The sequence below is a fragment of the Chinchilla lanigera genome, unplaced genomic scaffold, assembly GCF_000276665.1.
Source record: "Chinchilla lanigera isolate Chin_1 unplaced genomic scaffold, ChiLan1.0 scaffold00057, whole genome shotgun sequence".
Classification (NCBI taxonomy): Eukaryota; Metazoa; Chordata; class Mammalia; order Rodentia; family Chinchillidae; genus Chinchilla; species Chinchilla lanigera.
In genome coordinates, this window is record NW_004955458.1 from 11,788,175 (window position 1) to 11,807,136 (window position 18,962).

General features: G+C 42.1%; 1 protein-coding gene across 1 annotated transcript in view; it reads right to left on the minus strand.

Moving 5' to 3' along the window:
- Positions 1–18,962, minus strand: part of Wif1 (WNT inhibitory factor 1) — a gene marked incomplete at its 5' end in the record, with an annotated part of 78,901 nt that overhangs the window by 33,028 nt on the left and 26,911 nt on the right.

Here is an 18,962-nt window from a genome sequence, read left to right on the forward strand (position 1 = left end):
AGGGAAATACAAGAGCTCTTACACTGTGTGTGAAGGGCAGGAAGAAATCTTCCACAATACACAAAAAAAGAAACTAGTGCAATGTTACAGCCCCAAACACAATGAACAAACATGCCCACTGCTTGAAATAACCTGACGCCTCAATGTCTAGACCCCAAGTTGACAGCTCTCACGTCCTTCCTCAGCACTCTTGGTACCTCCCGACACAATTTCATCCTCCACACTCAGAGCTCATTCACTTTCAATTGTGTGACGTCCTGCTGATTTTCCTTCTCCTTGTTGGTTTTCTTGCATTTCCTCATTAGCTCTCCTTCCCTCTGCCCAGAATCACAGAAAATCACTCTCATGTCGCCATCAGGGAGGTGCAGCCGGACCTATATTCCAGAGATCTCATTCTGCTGACCTTCATGGGCTCGCAGTCCTCGGTGCTTCTCTCTTTACGTTCTACTGTAAAACTCTGACAGTCTTACACAGCATCCTTTGGGACCATGCTGCTTGCTATGGTGTAACGAGTTTCCCAGAAGGCCGTGTACTAAAGACGTGCTGCCAGGGTGGTGCTGCTGTGAGTGATGGAACCTGTGGGAGGCTGGGCCTTGGAGGAGGTCCTCAGGTCCTCAAAGGGGATTGTGGGACCCTAATGTCTCTTTCTGTCTCACTGTGTCTGTTTCCTGGCTTAACATCTGAGCAGTCAACCTGACACGTGTTCCTGCCATGATGTGCTGCCCTCTCCAGGGACCCAATCCAAACTGAGCTAAAAACTCTTTTAGTCTTACAAGTTAGTTGTCTCAGGTATTCCATTGTAGTCAAGTGGAGCTGCCTGATACAATGGTCAGCATAACTGTTTACACGCTTCTTCTGAAGAGCTGACTCTCCTTATTCTCTGCTTATTTCATGAAGCCTAGTTTGTTATCTTCTAAGGCCAGCTGATTTCTTAACATCTGTCAACAGTATTATCATTTTTCTAACAGAAAGTACTGAACTTCAGAGTCATTGCCTCTTGCCTGTGTCTTATCTCTTCATACCAATATTTTATCCTTTCTTCTCCTATGGTGTCTTTTGATTCTGTCTCTAGCTTTCATCCCCACTGCTCCAACCCTATCCCAACTTTTACTTTTTCACCCTAGTGTTACTGTAATGTTCTTTAAAACATCCTTCTGGCCTTTGTTTTTAAAATACCTGCCATAAGTATAAACCAATAAATTTAATTAAAACATCACTTTTTCCTAGTTGTAATCCTTTCTATCTCCTCTTATCGCCCAGATAAAGGCTTTAGCTTGATAGATGTCTTCACGGTCTGGCTCTAGATTTCTTTATCTCGTACTACTCCCCAAAGGGGTCTTCTGGAGCTCAGCTGGCCAGCGGTGGTACAGCTGCTAGGCCTATATTCCAGTGCTTTCACCCCTGCTAACCTTCACTGGACTCGAATCAGCTCAGCTCTGAAACACATAGCCTTGTTATTCACCTGTTCATATGTGTGTATCACGTATTCTTATCTAGCTTTTGAATTCTTTATGGCTAAGAAGAGGATTGTATTGTTTATTCCTGCGCACAACTGGAGATTTATGCAGCATTGCGCACAAGCAAGATTTTTTCTCTCTTTAGTTTTTATTTTAATTTTTTGTTGTTTTGAGACAAGGGCTGAGCCTTGAACTCACTATGTAGCCCAGGCTGGCCTCAGACTCATGGCTATCCTCCTGCCTCAGCCTCCCGAGTGCTGGATTACAGGCGTTCAGCACCGTGCTTGGCCAGTTTTTACTGTTTGTTGGTACATGTTTGCATTACATAATGATTACACTCACTGTGGGGAGCTGGTGCACGTAAATAACAGCTCTCCACTCTTGTTGTCCTCTTCCCCCTCTCTCCTCCCCGTACCTCCATCTCACGATGCCTTTCCCATCTGAAAAGATCTCCCTGCTTCCTGCTATCTACATTTTATTTTGCTCTTTATTTATATTTTGGGTTTCTCCTACAAAAGAAACCATGTGATATTTAAACTTTGCTTTGCTTAATAGTATGCTCTTCAGATGTATCTTTTTACCTACAAATGACTCAAGTTGATCCTTCTTTTGGTGGAAGAGTACTCCACTGTGTATAAATACCACATCTTCTTCATCTGTTCTTTTTCTGTTAAGGGGCATACAGGTCATTTCCAAGATTTAGCTATTACGAATTGTTCTGCTATAAACGTGAATATTCATGATGTCTTGAACTCTTCTGGGAAGGTACCTGGAAGGATAATACAAGCAAGGCATTTGAAAAATATTTGCTGAATGAATGCATGAATGACCCACGGAGAGGCATCTGCAAGCCCACAGCGACTGCATTCTGGAACACGCTGCTGTCGGGGCAGCGGGTGGGGCGCCCTGAGCTTCTGGTTCTACTCACAAGCAGCAGCTTCTCTGTTCTGGGCAATTGCTAACTTATTTTTATGGGTCAAAAGATTCATTCTTCCTTTGCTGTGTGGCCAGCCTCGGCAGTGCACATGGAAAATACAAAATATTTCTGAGAAAAAGAGTAATCGAAAGAACACTGACATTTGATATCCAGCCAATCTGTGTGTAGTTTGTAACCATTTTGTTCCGGGAACAAACCCTGGGCTGTCAGACAGAATGTAAGCAGATAATGTAAACGAGGTCTGGCTCTGAAACATGACTTCGTCCGATGCTCTTTGCTTTATAGTCCCCACTTGACCTCAGGAGATTTTGCATTCTATAAATTATACCACCCAGCTGCAGTATCACCGAGAAACTACTAGGTGAGATAACAATGGCTTATTTTGCAACTAATTTTGTGAAGTTTTTGTTGCTGTTGTTTTTTATTAAAAAAAAAAATAAGCACCTTCTCACACACAGTAGTTATTTAACTATTTAACTGGTCTTAGTTTAAATTGGCATTCAAAGAAATACTGCTTAAAGAGAAAAATATCACTCAGCTAAGTTCTTCTGTTCTAGTGTTCAGTTATAAAAGTGATCAAATGGACTAAATCAGACCCTAGCCCCTGGGCTGGATTAAGGGATGAAATCACTGGAATATAATAGTGACACTGAAACTTAAAGTTCAAATAAACACATCCAGGACCACAAGAGTTTCGTAAACTAAAACTGTCCGGAGATCATACACTCTCGCTTCACATGAGTCTGAATTTCTAAGACATTTTCCATTTTTTTTCCTCCTAGAGTTTGGAATCACCATTGCTTAGGCAAACCAGAAACAGACCTGGCTATCTGACAAATTGTTGGCTAGTCGCTGTTTTTCCAAAATTCCTAGAGATAGGGATGCAACAGTGGTCTCTATTCTTCTTTTGTATTCTATAAAACCAAAGGTTAAGATCTTTTATTTTTAGAGGGAGGGGTGGTAACGAAGGAGAAAATCAAAGCATTAGAAAATGGGAAATTTTTTTCAGTTTGTCTCAAGATTAGAAAAAAGAAGAGTATAAAAATAAAGTAGCCTTGGGGGCTGGGGATTTAGCTCAGCGGCAAAAGCGCCTGCCTGGCAAGTGCAAGGTCGTGAATTCGGTTCCCGGTACCGGAGAAAAACAAAAACAAAACAAAACAAAAAAAAATAAAGTAGCCTTTAAGCCAAATAGTCCCGTTCTATGTATGGCTTTCACTGGAGTGTTAACATTTCCAACAGAAAAGGCAACGCGGGTAGCAGTGGGCTTTAGAAAGTCTCAGCTCCCCTATATTCCTGAAGCTCCTACAAGGACCTCCTTAGAGCGCGCCTGCTGCAACTCAAGTCGTTGCAAAGTCGTGAATCAATCCCAACCTAAAAACCGGACACTGAGAGGAAAGACAGCTGGACAGCTGTGGCGGGGCAAGGTAAGGAACTGAAGAAGGAAAACGAGGGCGCGGCTGGCACTTTGGGGACAGGGACAGTTCAAACCGGAGGTGTGGAAAAAAGAAACGAACAGATGTGAGCACAGAGCTGCGAGTTCCTCTGAGAGGCGATGGTGATTTAAGAATGTGGAAGGACTGACACAGCAGCGGCCTGAGGCAGACTTCAATTCCGAAAAAAGACAAGGAATCCCTGTCAGTCTTTTTCCTTCTCACCTCCAGACTTGCGTTCGAATGCATCTTTCCCTGCAGCTTCAGAAGCAGTCATTAAGTACTCAGGTACACGGGAGTAGAGGAGAAAACCACTAAGCACAATTTCTTTGCTATAATAATGAGAGAATAACTGAGCCATGACTCTTAAACCTCATGCAGTACATTCATTCATCATGGATATCTCCTCCCCGTTTATTCTTTCATGCATTTTACAAGGTGGCATATTTTGGTGCATCACTTTTTTTCAGGAGAGAATATTTGTTAAAATGCACCTAGAGGGGCTGGGGATTTAGATCAGTGGCACAGCGCCTGCCTGGCAAGTGCGAGGTCGTGAGTTGGATTCCCGGTACCGGAAAACAACCCCCTCCGCAAAAAAAAAGCATACATATAAACTTGTGGAGCACATATAAGTAGCTCCAAAAAGGCAAAATTAATGTTCCATTTCTTTCATAGTTAAGAGATGTGGTTATCTATCCTGGTATAGTATGTACTGTACCCCATCCTAATGACTAGAAGTGATCAGAAAGTGACTTAGAAATGTCAAGAGATATTCTCAATGTTGACTTTCAAAATATTTAAATTAGGTCACATTTTTCTTTGTTTTAGCTCCAGGTAGTTTTCTTATATTCTTTAATATATTTTTATTGAATACACATAAACAGTGTTAACTTACTCCTTTGATTAAAAAAAAAAAAGAAGAGAACCAACTTTTCCTTTCAGTTGACTGTTTTGAAAAGTGTATTAAAGTGCTTTGGTAAAGGTTACGAGATGTGCTTTCACGTGCTTGTTTTGTTCTCGTTACTGCAATTTCATACATCCGACTACTGCACTGTAAGATACTCTCCAGTGACTAGTTTGTTGGGTTTCTAAGAGCCAACAGAAAAAGAAAAAGTCTGTAACTCCATTGTTACAGATTTTCAAAGACCAACATTTGGAGAACTGATTCTAATAACAGACGATTCAGAGAACAGCTATTTATTCTATACACTTTGTTTTATACTTCAGAAGATAATACTGCCTATAAAATGTAAGTGACCCATTTAATCTTCTAAGCCCCTCTACTCATTCGGCATCTGAGAACTGTTTCTCATAGATGCATTATTTTTCTGTCGAGGAAAAGGGAAACTGAGGCAGAACCAGAACAGTTTACTGAGTAACACTGATGATAAAAGTCTCTAATTTCCTGTCTGTCTAAGTCTCTGCCACCAATGTCAACTGCCCACGAAATGCCCCTGGATAACTTTTTAAAACATCCCTGGTCCTTCCCTTTTCCTCTGAACAACAATTCCGTAGTTTTGCAAAAGTCCTCGTCCCACTCCTCCTATCTTCTTTCTGCTGATGACACTGTTTTATTCCCAAAGAAAGCAGAGAGTAGCAGAGACCAGCGCCCTCAGCTTCCCCTACTGCTGTGGAACGGTCCATCCGCACCCACCCCTGCCTCCTTCCACATTCTATGAGCCTGACCCCTCCGTGAGGTCACCTTCCCTCACCCATGCACATGTGACAAGCTCAAGGCTCAGTCTTCTCTTTACCATCATTACAGTGCTTCCCGTGGAGTTAATTTTTTTTAAAAAAGCCTTAATTTACTGGTACACTTCAGATATACGTAATGATACATTGATCACAGGGAATCTGTACCTCTACACGGTATATTTTGCTTCTTTTTCCCCTCCCCTCCCCTTCTTTCAGTCCATCTTCCCCTCTTTATTTCCAAAAGCTTTGTCTTCATTTTTTCCTTCTTTTTGTCCCTTCTTTCTACATGACCCTTTTTTCTTTTTCCTTCTTTCCTTTCTTGTCTCTCTCTTTCCTTTTGTCCCCTCATCCCCTCCCCATCTTTCCCCTTCTCATTTGGACATTTCGTTCTTATTTCACAATATCTATGTACATTTTGGTCCTTGTTTACAATTTCAGTTTCTCACAGAGCAAAACAACAAGGTTTATACATGTGTGTGTCTGACTTATTTTACTTAAAGAGTATGGTCTCATGGTGCATCCATTTAGCTAGAAAGGTCTCAAGCTTAGCCTTTATGGCAAAGTAGTACTCCACTGTACTAAAAAAAAAAAAAAAAACCTCTTTATATATTCCTCAGTTAATGGGCATTTGGGCTGTTTCCGAGATTTATCTCTTATAAACTGTGCCACTATAAACATGGGTGCACATATATCTTTGTGGTATGATGTTTTAAATTCTTTCTGGAAGATACCAAGAAGAGGAATAGTTGGGTCAAACGGAACCTCTACTTTTAGTTTTTTGAGGGCTCTTTACACTGATTTCCACAGTGGCTGCACCAGTCTTCACTCCCACCAACAGTACAGAAGGTTCCTTTTCCCCACAGCCCCTCCAGCATTTGTTATTAGTTGATTACTTGAAAATAGATGTTCTTTCTGGAGTGAGATGGAATCTCAGTGTTGTTTTAATTTGCATCTCTCAAATTACAACTGATGCTAAACATGTTTTCATACATTTATTTGCCATTTCTACCTCTTCATCTGAGAAATGTGTATTCATCTCAGATGCCTGTTTTTTGGATTGGGTCTTTAAATTTGTGTGGGGGGGGTTCTGATTTTTTTGAGTTCTTTACATATTCTAGATAGTAGTCCTTCGTCTGAGGAACAGCTGGCAAACATTTTTTTACCATGCTGTGGGTTGTCTCTTCACTCTGTGGTTTTTCTTGCTGTGTAAAAGCTTTTTAATAAGATGAGATCCCAGTTGTTGATTCTTTGTGATAGTTCCTGTGCAATTGGGGTTTTGTTCATAAAGTCTTTGCCCACATCAATATCTTTAAGAGTTCTACCTGTTCTATCTTCCAGCAGATTTAGTGTTTCTCTGTGCAGGACCGCTGGGATGGCTCTCCTCCAAAGAAGAGCATTTGTCTCCATTTTGCTAAACCTGGCCCTAGTTCCATGTACTGATATGTACAGAGCTGGCTAGGATAATACTTTACCCGCTCAACTGGCTTTAAGCAGTGCACACGGCTCTAGCCGAGGTGCTGACGTGTGTCCTTTGAAGCAATGGCAGGTCAGTAAAGCCCCGCCTCTATCTGCCCAGTAGTATGCGTGAGCCAGGCCGAATGACTCTGTGCTGTCAACTGAGGCTGAGGCCCGAGAAAGAATCCATGACGTCTCAGGGCGTGAAGGCCAGACGCTAAACCTGAAGCACCGACCCCAAAACACAAGATACTTCCTCAAACTCTGTTATGCAGATTCTTCCAAACTTAGGGACCACCTGCTACTGGAATCCGGTGCTCTTTCTACATACCTGTCTCTGCGTACTGCAGAGGTGTTATTGTGCCTCCTACCTAGCCCAGCGCACAGTACTCCCCGCCATTCTCACGGTCACTCAACCCCAGCCACTCCCCTCTTCACAAATTAATAAAACCCGGGTTTGGCCTTTGCTCCAGTTAGCCATTGTTCTGACTGGACTTAGGACCCCATGGGTCCCCACAACTACAGATATGTCTTTGTGTATTTACTCTTGTTGTGGGTTGCATTAGAAGTGGTAGATTGGAATTTACTTATTGGAATTCCAATAACTTCTCCCTGGGATTACAAATACAAACTCCTCTGGATCACGACAAGGTTAGAGGAATGGGCTCTCTTTATCTCTGTTTCATTATTTAGATCTTTGATCCATTTTTATTTTAGTTCAGTGCATGGTGAAAGACATGGGTCTAGTTTTAATCTTCAGCATGTGCAAAGACAGTGTTTCCAGCACCATTTCTTAAAGGCTATCTTTCTTCAGTGAATGTGTTAAACTCACTGAAAGGGCAATTAGGCAAACAACACCTTTCACAATAGCATCCAAAAAAGTGAAACACCTAGGAATTACTCCAGTGAAAGAAGTAAAAGACCCCTACATTGAAAACTACATTACTTTGAAAAGGAAAATGAAGAAGATATCAGAAAATGGAAAGATATCCCTTGCTCATGGGTAGAAAGAACCAATATAGTAAAAATAGTCATATGTCCAAAATTGTTATACAGATTTAATGCAATCCCAATCAAAGTCCAATAGCATGTCTCACAGAATTAGACAAAACAATCCTAAAATTCATTTGGAACCAGAAGAGACCTGAAATAGCAAAAGTAATTCTGGGCAACCAAGGCAGGCAGGGAGCACCACAATCCCTCACTTAGAATTATACTACAAAGCTACTGTGATACAAACAGCATGATACTGCCAAAGAAAACAGATCTGAGGATCAATGGAACAGACTGGAAGATGAAGAACTCCTCCAGACATACTTATCTAGCTCCAGACAACCCCTCCTTTGACAAAGGAGCTAAACACCTTCACTGGAAGAAAAATACCCTCTTTAATAAATGGTGCTGGAAAAACTGGCTTTCCAGTAGAATTTATGCTCATGACCTCTGTTTTTTCTTTTTTCATCAATCTTGACTATAGTATGACTTTTGCTGCCATCATATTAAGTCCATAATATTAATGAAATAAATCAGACACACAGTTTAAACACAGCATGATGTTTCTTATGTGAGAAACCCAAAATATAATAAATTATAGAGCAAAATAAAAGATAATAGGAAGCAGGGAGAAAGGTCTTTTATGAAAGGGAAGGGAACTGAACCAAGAGATGCACAGAAGGGAGAGAGAGGAGGGAAGGAGATGAAACACAAGGAATAAGATGTGTTATGTGCACATCCCAACTCTCCATGGGCTGGGGATTTAGCTCAGCGGCAAAAGCGCCTGCCTGGCAAGCGCAAGGTCGTGAGTTCGGTTCCTGGTACCGGAGAAAAACCAAAAAAAAAAAAAAAAAAAAAAACCAACTCTCCATGAAAATATAATTGTTGTGCTCTGCAAACCTAATCAAAGAACAAAAAGGTCACTGAAAATCTCCATGTTATTAACTGCAATGAATACTTTTCCATTTTTATCTTGTTCATATACTCTGAAATTTTAAAATTATAATCAACTTCTTTGTTGTTTCTTTCTAGACCTACATACAGCAGCCATCCCTTTGAGCTTTCTTGCTCCTTCTCTATTTTTCTAGTCACCATCAATTTTTTTCTCTACAATTTGCACCTTAGGAAAGAACTGTGAACATAGGCCCACGCACCCTTACAGAATCCACAGCTTTTGTGTCATCCATATGTGTATGAATGTTTTTCTGGAGAGCGAACCATGAGCTTTTAACATATTCTTAAAGGAGCCTGTCCATACAGCAACTATGGGTCTGCTTCTCTTCACTGTTCTCTCTTTTGATGTAACTAGCCACTTCATAACTTCTGTCCACACATATATTTCAGTGCCTCCAAATTGTTATCTCTGGTTTTCACCCTTCTTCCGAGATTCGAATCAACATCAGCAACAATCCACAAGACATCTTCCCTTGAGCCTAATATGTTTGAAGCAAACTCATTCTCTTCCCAATGAACCTGTATTTCTTTCTTTATCTTTTTTGTTTTCGTTTTTTGGGACAGTGTCTCACTATGTAGACCAGAGTGGCAACTCATTCGTCAGCCTCCTGAGTCCTGAGATTACACGAACACATTCACTTGTATTTCTTAGGACAACACTATTTACATGATTATCCGAGATACAGACTTGCTAGTCTTTCTAGATTCCTAATATTTCTTCTACCCACTACTTCTGTGAACTGCGTTTCCTCAGATCTTTTCCCTTCTTTTTCTTCCTGCTGTTACTACCAAACTTCAGACATTTCTCAGTCACGCTCCTGCAGCTGTTGCTTAACCTATCTTTCTAGTAACTCACGTCCTCTGGACGTGTCACCTCCAGTCCACTCTATCATCCAATTATTCCTAAATACCAACTGGACTACATCACCCCCTGTTTAAAGCCCTATGGTTCTAATCGCAAGGAAAGGTTCAGCTACAGGTCTGTCTACCGTAGCTCTGCCCACTGGCCTCTTTCCCCATGTCTTCCCTCCCAAGCATCTGACCTACCCCTAGCAACGTACGCTCCATATGACCCCTACTCTACACCTGGAATACTCACTCCGTGTCCATGGCCACCAGTCAAACTTTGCCTTACTCCTCAATGCTAGATGAAAGGTCACCTCTTGGTAAAATGGTCCCTCTTCCAGATGCTTCTTTCCTTCTTTTTTACTGCTGTTCTCACAATAAATCCTATTCACTTGTCTCCCCCCATGAATGCTCCTCTACAGGGATTCTGTCTATTGTTATCTGAATTGCCAGAATCTAATGTATTTTTTGTGGCTCAAAAACTGTGAAAAATGAACACAAACTTTGAATCAGATTAGTCATATCTTTTTTTAAAAAATAGGTAAATCCTATTTCACCATGCCGAGCTATAAAACTTCTGACATTAAATGAAACACAAGCTCAGCCGAGCACGTTGGCGGAGCACTGCAGAGGCGGAGGCAGGAGGAATGTTGTGAGTTCGAGGCCGGCGCAGATTAAAAAGCAAAATAGCCAAGCCCGGTGGCACATTCCTGCGATCTCAGCAGTCTGGGAGCCAGAGACAGGGGCATTCTAAGTTTGAGCCCAGCCTGGACAACTTAGTGAGACCCTGTCTCAAAATAAAATATTTTAAAAAGGGGTTGGGGATATAGCTCAATGCTGCGGTCATGAATTCAGTCTCTGGTATGGAAACAAACAAACAAACAAACCCAGAAACTCAGATACACTTGTGAAGCCTGGCTGAGAGACAGACATAGCGACCCCAATCACAAAGCAGCAGGAAGGGTGAAATATGGGCCTGACGGGACTAAGCATACCCTGACTGGTTGTCCAAAGGAGGTAGCTGAGTCCAAATAACCGCGCTCACTACACAGACGAGTATTTGGATTATGTCGAGCCGCAGTCAGACCAGCCGGGCCTGGATTCTAATTCCACTCTTTACTAGCCTGGGGCCTGTCGTTCATTCAACACGAACGTGCTGAGTGTGCCAGGCACTTGCACTGTGTATACCTAGGGTGCCATGACGAACGCAGTGCTAACTAGTTCTTAAACAAAAGGGACCTGCCGGCTAAAAGAGACTGCTCATCAGTCAAATAATTACAGAAATTGCGACTCTGATCAAAGGTCTCAGAAACTACACGGTGCTTAGAGAATGTGCACTCAAATGTACTCTGGGAGTCAGAAAGGAGTGCCTGAGAAAGGCGGGCAGAATTGAGATGTCCTAATGAGCGGAGATTGAAGGATGAAAGCGGGGCGACTTCTTGGGTAAAGGGAAGACTGCGCGCACAAGCTTTAACAGGGCCTCGGCAAGCCTGAGGAGCACCAGCGAGGCCACCGTGTACTTGGCAGGGCTGCTGTGAGCATTATAACAAAGGACACATGCACAGTAACAGCAAGTGTTGGCGTATTATAGCGTTCAGTGGATGCGAGTCATTTTTAATAGGATCAATACGAAGTGCTTTCTCGCTGGTGCATGGCAACAGGAGCTCCTGCACAGTGCAAGGACCCATGGGTGGAAAGGAGCAGCTGGGTGTTTCCGAGCACAGAGGCTGGAGCAGTAGGATCAAGCAGTAGGGAAATCTACAGTTCTGAAGAACACCAGCCATGCACGGTGTGGACAGGTAGCTGGGTTCACAGGATAGAAGAAGAGAAGAAACGAACTCTTTCCCTCTTCTGCTTCTCAAAGGTATGGATTTATAATTCAAGTTAGACATACATACAAGGAATACTGGAATTTTCTTACTTCTTCTGCTTTAAAACTAAGTAGGAACATCTCATCAAACTATTAATTTATAGTAAGTTAAGAGACTTAGAAGAACAAGTTAAACCACAACATAAGGTGTAGTCACCAAAATACTAAGAGTGCAAAACTTTATAGGGCAAAGAGTCAGTTCCTTTCACAAAAAATTTGAATGAACAAAAAAAAGATGGAAAGGAGACCTTTAGATTAAAAGAGACCCAAAAGACTTATTTTTCAATCACAGTAAGTGGATCTTGTTTCACTTCTCATTCTAAAAACCAACCTTTAAAAGCGCGTGGCATTTACAAGAGATAGTTGGAAATTTAAATACTAAGTGGATATTTGATTATATTAGGGAATTATTTTAAGTTCTTCATTTCTAAAGCTATACACTGAAATATTTATGAACGAAATGATACCATACCTGAGACTGTTTCAAAATACCCTGGGAGAAGGAAACGAGTGGTGATTATAGATGAACAAGTCTGGTCATTAAGTCAATAATTCTTGAATCTGGGTGACGAGTCAACAGGGATTCATGTTTCTAGTTTGTCTATATTTACATATGTTTGAAAATTTCCATAACAGAAATCTTTTCAAAAAGGGAAAAAGTCTTGTACTGGCATCTCTGTTAAATGAATAATCTTCAATTCACACAGAATAATATATCCCAAGTTATCTCATATTTATTCAGTTATTCTGAATTTTCTAACACTTGCATACCTCTGCTTGTATCGTGACAGAAACTTTTCTAAGCATGAATACAACAATGAAGAATATTTTTAAATAAAATGTGCAGGTCTAAATCATCAGTATTCTTTGCCTGTATTACCCATTTCAGCGTAAGGCAAGGCTAGAGCTTTAGAGGAAGGGTTAGCCTTACCTTTAAGAAATTCTGATAATAACACTATTTGTCTGATTTACTTATGAAAGTAAAAGCCTCTTTTCTGTTCAAATTAACTTCAATAATTTATCCTACACAACCAACTTATTGTATTATAATCTGAACAGAAAGAAATCACATACTAGGTCAAATGTTCTGGTAGCTAAATTGTACTGTGCTTGTACTTCCAAAACTATGTTTGCATTTCCTAGATCTTGTCTTTTATCCGAGGAATCAATTTCTGCCAACACCTCTGATCATGACAAAGCTTTTAAAATGTATAACAAGTAAGTTTCCACACGGAGACATGAACAGAAGAACGAGGCATTCTATTCTGCTGGTCTTTTCTTGCTCATTCCTTCTTTCAATCATCCAGTAACTGCTGACACTTTCACTATGCCAGGGACTGCACCCGGATCTGGGACGCCACGGTGAAGGAAGGAAGTAAAACCCTGGCCCTTCCGGTGTTTACTTTCCATATGGCAAACAGGAGTTGCCTAATTTTTAACAAATGTTTACCTGGCCGTATATCAAGTAATGATACGTGCTATGTGGGAAAATAAAGCAAAGAAAGTCCACAGGAAATGAGGGCACACATGGTAGAGGGGTGCTGCCTCCGAGACAGTGGTCAGGCACGGCTGTGTGCAGGAGAGAGCATTTTCCGAGGGTCTGCAATGAAGTGAGGGAGCAAGCCAGGCAGACAGCCACGAGGACAGCAGTGCTGTGGAGGGAACGGCGAAGGCCTGCTTCCTCAGGAGGGCGTGCACCCGGTGTGCTCAGGGAACGGCGAGGAGGCCGTGCAGCCACAGCAGAGCAAGGTGCCAGTCATGAGTGTCCAGCCGGAGGGGCAGCGCAGCTCATCACGGGCAAAGGAGTCAAATGTTCCCCAAGGAGCAACGCACAGGCACCCGTAATAACGAGGTCAGTGCCACTCAGCTTTGGAGCCCGAGGAAGCACTGTGGGGTCAGCATGCTGCCTCTTACTTCTTATCTCCCTTCTCCGTGCCCCTAACCGGCATCTCATCCTACCAGCCAGGGGTGGCCTCCTGAGAGGGGTCCACCATGCTGCCTTCGAGGCTGTAGCCCAGGGAAGGAACAAGTCTTAAAGCTGAAGGAAGATCCAAATTTTAACTACTGCACAGAAGTGGATTTTTTGTTAGTTACTGAAATGAGAATCTTCACAGCACTAAAGTAATCCCAGGACACTGTATTATCTCAGGCTGACTACGGAAACTCCAGGAGGCACCCAAAGGCCCGGGGAGAAAGAAGTCCACTCCGCGGGCTCACGGGGCAGCGGTGGGAGGCAGGGAGGGCTGCTCACACGATCGCACACAGCGGTATTTGCTTATCCGGTGTAACAGCTTTAAGCCTTAGATCCTTAAGGAGTTCAAGAGCCAAAGAGAAGGCAGCAGATTTTCCATTTGTAACATTAGACAGCCTCCCAGTCTTTCTTTGTTTTCCACTTAAAACATGCCAGGATATTAGGACAAACCGCAAGGCTTCTCTATTACTTTTTATTTGTTAAGTTACATATTAGCTTTCTCGTTTCTAAGAATTATTTTTGGTAAACTCCTTAGCGTTTCCAATTCCGTTTCCTAGATGTGTCCCCAATGAATGATAATCATTGTCTTCTGGAAGCGCCATGAATGACAGTGCTTGACAGTCAAAACAAACCGTTCTGAAGCAAATGCGAGCAGACACATAGTTAGTCAAGCTGATTCATTAAAGAAGAAGGGACACATTAAAGCTGAACCCACTGTCATCTTTCAGTGACGACTGTTGATCTGACGTGATGAGAGCAAGTTCACGCACATGGATAGGCTGCTCCGGCTCCCGGATGGCCCGGGACATCGTTAACTCATACAGACTGATTCTGGCCTCGGTTCAAACTTCTAAGCCTTTGTTCTCTGGGCTCAGAGGATGGCTTTGAAGTTCAGGATAAAGCTCTTCTAACACACCATTACCAAAGAATAATCTTTTGATTATGATCTCATGAAAGTATAATCCATAACTTACATAAGTTAAAACCGTGGCAAACAGTGACGGGCCTGTAATTGGACCTTTATGAATTCCATATGTTACAATCTTTGCATTAGCTAGCAGCCCTGCATAATACACACGTCTCTTCCCCTAAACAGCTGCCGAACTTTCTTAAAAGGCTATGAAACTTTTCACAGCTACTGTCAGCCTCAAACTCTTCAGACCCCTAAGCTTGGGCGCAGGCACCTACACCAGGATTTTTGCATACTTTCAGAGGAAAAATAAGTATTTCCCCCATATCCAATAAACTCTTATTTGCATACGACAATTTAATCAAAGCCAGTAACTTTTTACTTATTTGCATGGGTTGTGCACTTTAAAAGATACATCTGGGAGAAAAAGACGTTTTCTAACAAATCATTGTTAAAAATGTAAATGAAGACACATTCACTTAACAAAGGCATGCTCTCACATAAAATTCTCAAATTTCTAAGACCTGTTTAGGAAGCCATTATGTCATTATCTATATTATCTAAGATTTATATTTCTCTCTTTCTCTCCCTTTCATTTTCAACTAAATTATATTATATTAGCAAATTACAAATGAGGATGTTTAATGTACCTTAACTAACTTCATTTTGGGAAGAAGGGCAGAAAGCATGGAAGAAAGGTTTGCAAAGAAAAGTACTTACACAGCACTGACAAAACAAAACCAACAGAGGTTTTTTCTTCTGTGTATGTGAGGGTGTGTGTGTGTGTGTGTGTGTGCTACTGGTAATTGAACCCATGACCTTCACACTGAGGTATATCCCCAGACGCTTTTTATTTATTATTTTATTTTACTTTTGTCTTTTTGAGACAGGGTCTTGCTATGCAGTTCGGGCTGGCTTTGAGCTCACTTTGTAGCCCAGGCTGGCCTCGAATTCCCAAGGATCCTCCTGCCTCAGCCTCCTGAGTGCTGGGATTACAGGTGTGCACCACCACACCCAGCTTACTTTTTATTTTGAGAGAAGATCTCACTATTTGCCAGGCTGCCAGAGGCCTTGACCTCAGAGGTTTCTAGGGGAACAAAAAAAAAAGTCTGAATTGAGGAAAAATTAGTGATAGGGTAAAAGATATCTAATGAAAGATTGGTCTCTTCTTTTTGGATTAAACCTCGTCGCTTTAGAAAGAGGTAAATATAAAGGCCAACAGCAACTAATAGAAGGACATCTGAAGGAGCTCATTCCGCATGAGTCCCCATCCATCACAGCAGCTGTCCCTACTCCTTCCGCCCCCACCTGCGGTGTCACCTTGGAGAGCTCTGTTACCTGTTACTACAGGTCCTTCTTTCTTCTGGAACACATTTGAAAGTTTCCCCAAAATAATTTCCAGCAAATTTATACGCCTCTGGATTCTTCAATCCAAAACAGCATTGCTTAATGAGATTTTGGGGGCCCTACTACCAGTACACAGTACCTCTCTGCTTGTAAATATGTCAGTAGCTTTCAAGTTGAGATTAAAACTATTGACTCACAATGCATTTACTGGATTCATCTGCATTAAAAAATGTGATATTAGGCCTCATAGCTCCTGTATTCATAAAGGCAAACCATACCTGTTCATCAGTCCATTTCAGCAGTCCAGTTTATTTTATAAAAGTAAATGCCATGTACACACAAAAAAATGATCAAAGATCAGTAACACCAAAGGGGAGAAGGACTGGGCTTTCAAACACCTTCAGTTTGATTGTTTCTAAAAAAAAAATCAGTGAGTTTATGAGGGTCCCCAGTCGTCAGAGAAAATAACAAGCTCCATAAGAGAAGAAATAGATCAACAGAAAAACTGATGTACACAAATCCGCAAGGCTGATGTGATGGGAATCATGATTTAGTAAATGGAGGGAAAAGAAAAGGCTCTGACAACCGAGTCTCAGAGAACTGACTCTTTCATTTGCTTTCTTTTCTCTTTTCCTTTCCTTCCCTTTCTGTCTCTCTCTCTCTCTTTCTGCCAGTACTGCAGATTGAGCCCAGACCTTTCACACTGAGCTATTTCCAAGTCCCCTCTTATTATTTATTTGTTTATTTATTTTTGAGGCAGGTTTTCACTAAGTCATTAAGTTGCTCAGGCTGGGCTTGAATTTATGATTCCTCCCGCCTGGGCACTTCAAATTGTTGGAATTACAAGCTTGCACCCCTTGCCCAGCTCCACCTTTTTTTTTTTAAGGATGACTGGAAATTATGGACTGATCGGTTCTAATATCCATCTTCATGACTTTTAAATACCTAGAACAACGTAGGCGATGATATAAAGGTCGTAAGAAGCCAGAAGTGTCAGATTGAACTGATGTCCATCCTCTAAACAGAGTACGGGAAGCAGCAGAAAGAGCCTATTACCTTTGTTTCAAAAGTGATCGCGGTTCCTCCCCCCCCCCACCAGGGCACACACACTGACAACGTGGGCTGTTGGGCGTTTGCTTCCCCTCCTATGGGAAGGCCAACCCGTCCATGTAGGCAACACACTCAAAGCATAAACCTACGACAGCTAGGTCTGGGTTGTGTCACTAAGCTAAGTCTTGGAAGCCAATGACTAGATGTAATTACTAACAACTGATAGACAAGATGTGAAAATACAGAATCTGTGAATCATTCTTACATTACGTGGATTGAATGTTTTTGCCCAATTAAAGTACGCTACCATTAAAGCTAGGATGCACTGGCAGGGATAAGAAAACTGAGGCGCACACAGAAACAGAATGCCAAGCACTCAAGCACAACGGGGCGACTGCCATGGAGTGCGCTAAACGTGAGTCAGTGACTGTGCCCGAGGAAAGCAGCCAACTGGTGACGCAGCTCGTTACGGTGCAGTCCTTCCCTCACGCTGCCCACTGATAGCATCATCTGTGTTAAGTGGCACAAGTAAGTCAGGAGGGTTCAGACAGGCCTCTTCAAATTTATTAAAGCCAATCTGAAAATCTTACAGAGTGCATTTAAAAATTAAATACTCAGATGGATCATTTTTTCCAAGGTAGTAGTTTATATTCTTGATGAGTTTCTTTCAAAAAAAAAAAAACATTTCTGAAAACCAGTCCCATTTTGACATAAGTGAGGGTCTATGATGAGGCTATTCTCAAACCTAGGGTTTTCTGTAGCACAGAGAACTGGATCGGCCCACAGGACGCTCTTGAGAGCCAAAGAGGATGGCTGAGTCCGTCCAGAAGGTAAAGATCTGCCCTGGACCCTGCTGGTCAGAGCTGGGATCTGCTCCCGCTGCGCTGTTCTGTGCTTGACCTCGCAGCGCTCCTGCATTACGAGCACCTTGCGTGCCAGCCTCCCTCCCCAGGCCCCTGCCCGCTGCTGGTTTCCACTTTTCCAGCTCCCAAGCCTCCCACTTCCTCGCGCTACTCTGCACGCTCTTCCTGGCCCCTCTGACATCAGTTTGTTTCAAAAACCAAACCCTTTCTCCAAATTTATTCCTGAATCAGCCTCCCTCTCAGAGGATTCAGGACCCTTTCTATCTGCCTTCCTTTGAATGATTTTTCTGTCTTTAGTACCTTTCCTCAGTTTTCTTTGGTTGTGCCAGGTCACTTTTGGTGATTAGCAGAAGGAATGAAAGTTTAGAAGTTCTAGTATCGTGGAAAAAAGCATGTTTGCTAAGTGAAAGAAGGAAGGAAAAAGGAAGAGGATTAGGGCAGTTGGGTTGTGGAGGACAGAGCTCATCTCCAAGAACGAGCCAAACTCCAGAACAAATCAAGAGAACCCTACAATGTTAGGATGAGTACAGCTTATGCTAACATAACGTCTTCCTCCAAAGGCAAAGGAGAGAAGGCAAAATCAACCTGTGAATGCAGGGGTTGTGAAACGAGTTTACACAGGGTCAGGCTGGCTTTCCAAAATCATGTAAGAACAATGTTTTTTCAAAGTTGTATATATTATCTATTAAACATTTTTTCAACTGTGGGAAAAATCTCCATCCATAGTCCATTTTGACTGCTGCAGTTTTAATAATAAAGGACCTCAGAGAGCTTTAAAAACAGATCAGTCTTCACGAAGGCTTTCTAAGGAAAAATGGCAGATCACGCCACTTGAAAGCTAGAAAAAATTCTAGGAGATCATGTGGGCAAGCTGAGAAGAAAGGAGGTTAAGTTGTATTTCCACAGCCTGCCCAGGCAGGACTGGCCCATCTTCCATAATATCAAACTTCCTTCCTACCAATCAAATCATACGTCTGTTTTAAATGTCTTCCAAGGCGTCAGCACCGGACTAGGTGACATGTATCACAGTCAGAAGAGGACAGTTCCTGTAATCAGACCACCCAGCTATTGCTTTAAAATTGAACAATAATGTGTATGGGTGTGTGTGTGTGTGTGTGTGTGTGTGTGTGTGTCTTGGGCTGAATAACATAGAAACACACCAGTGAACTTCCCTATTCTTCAT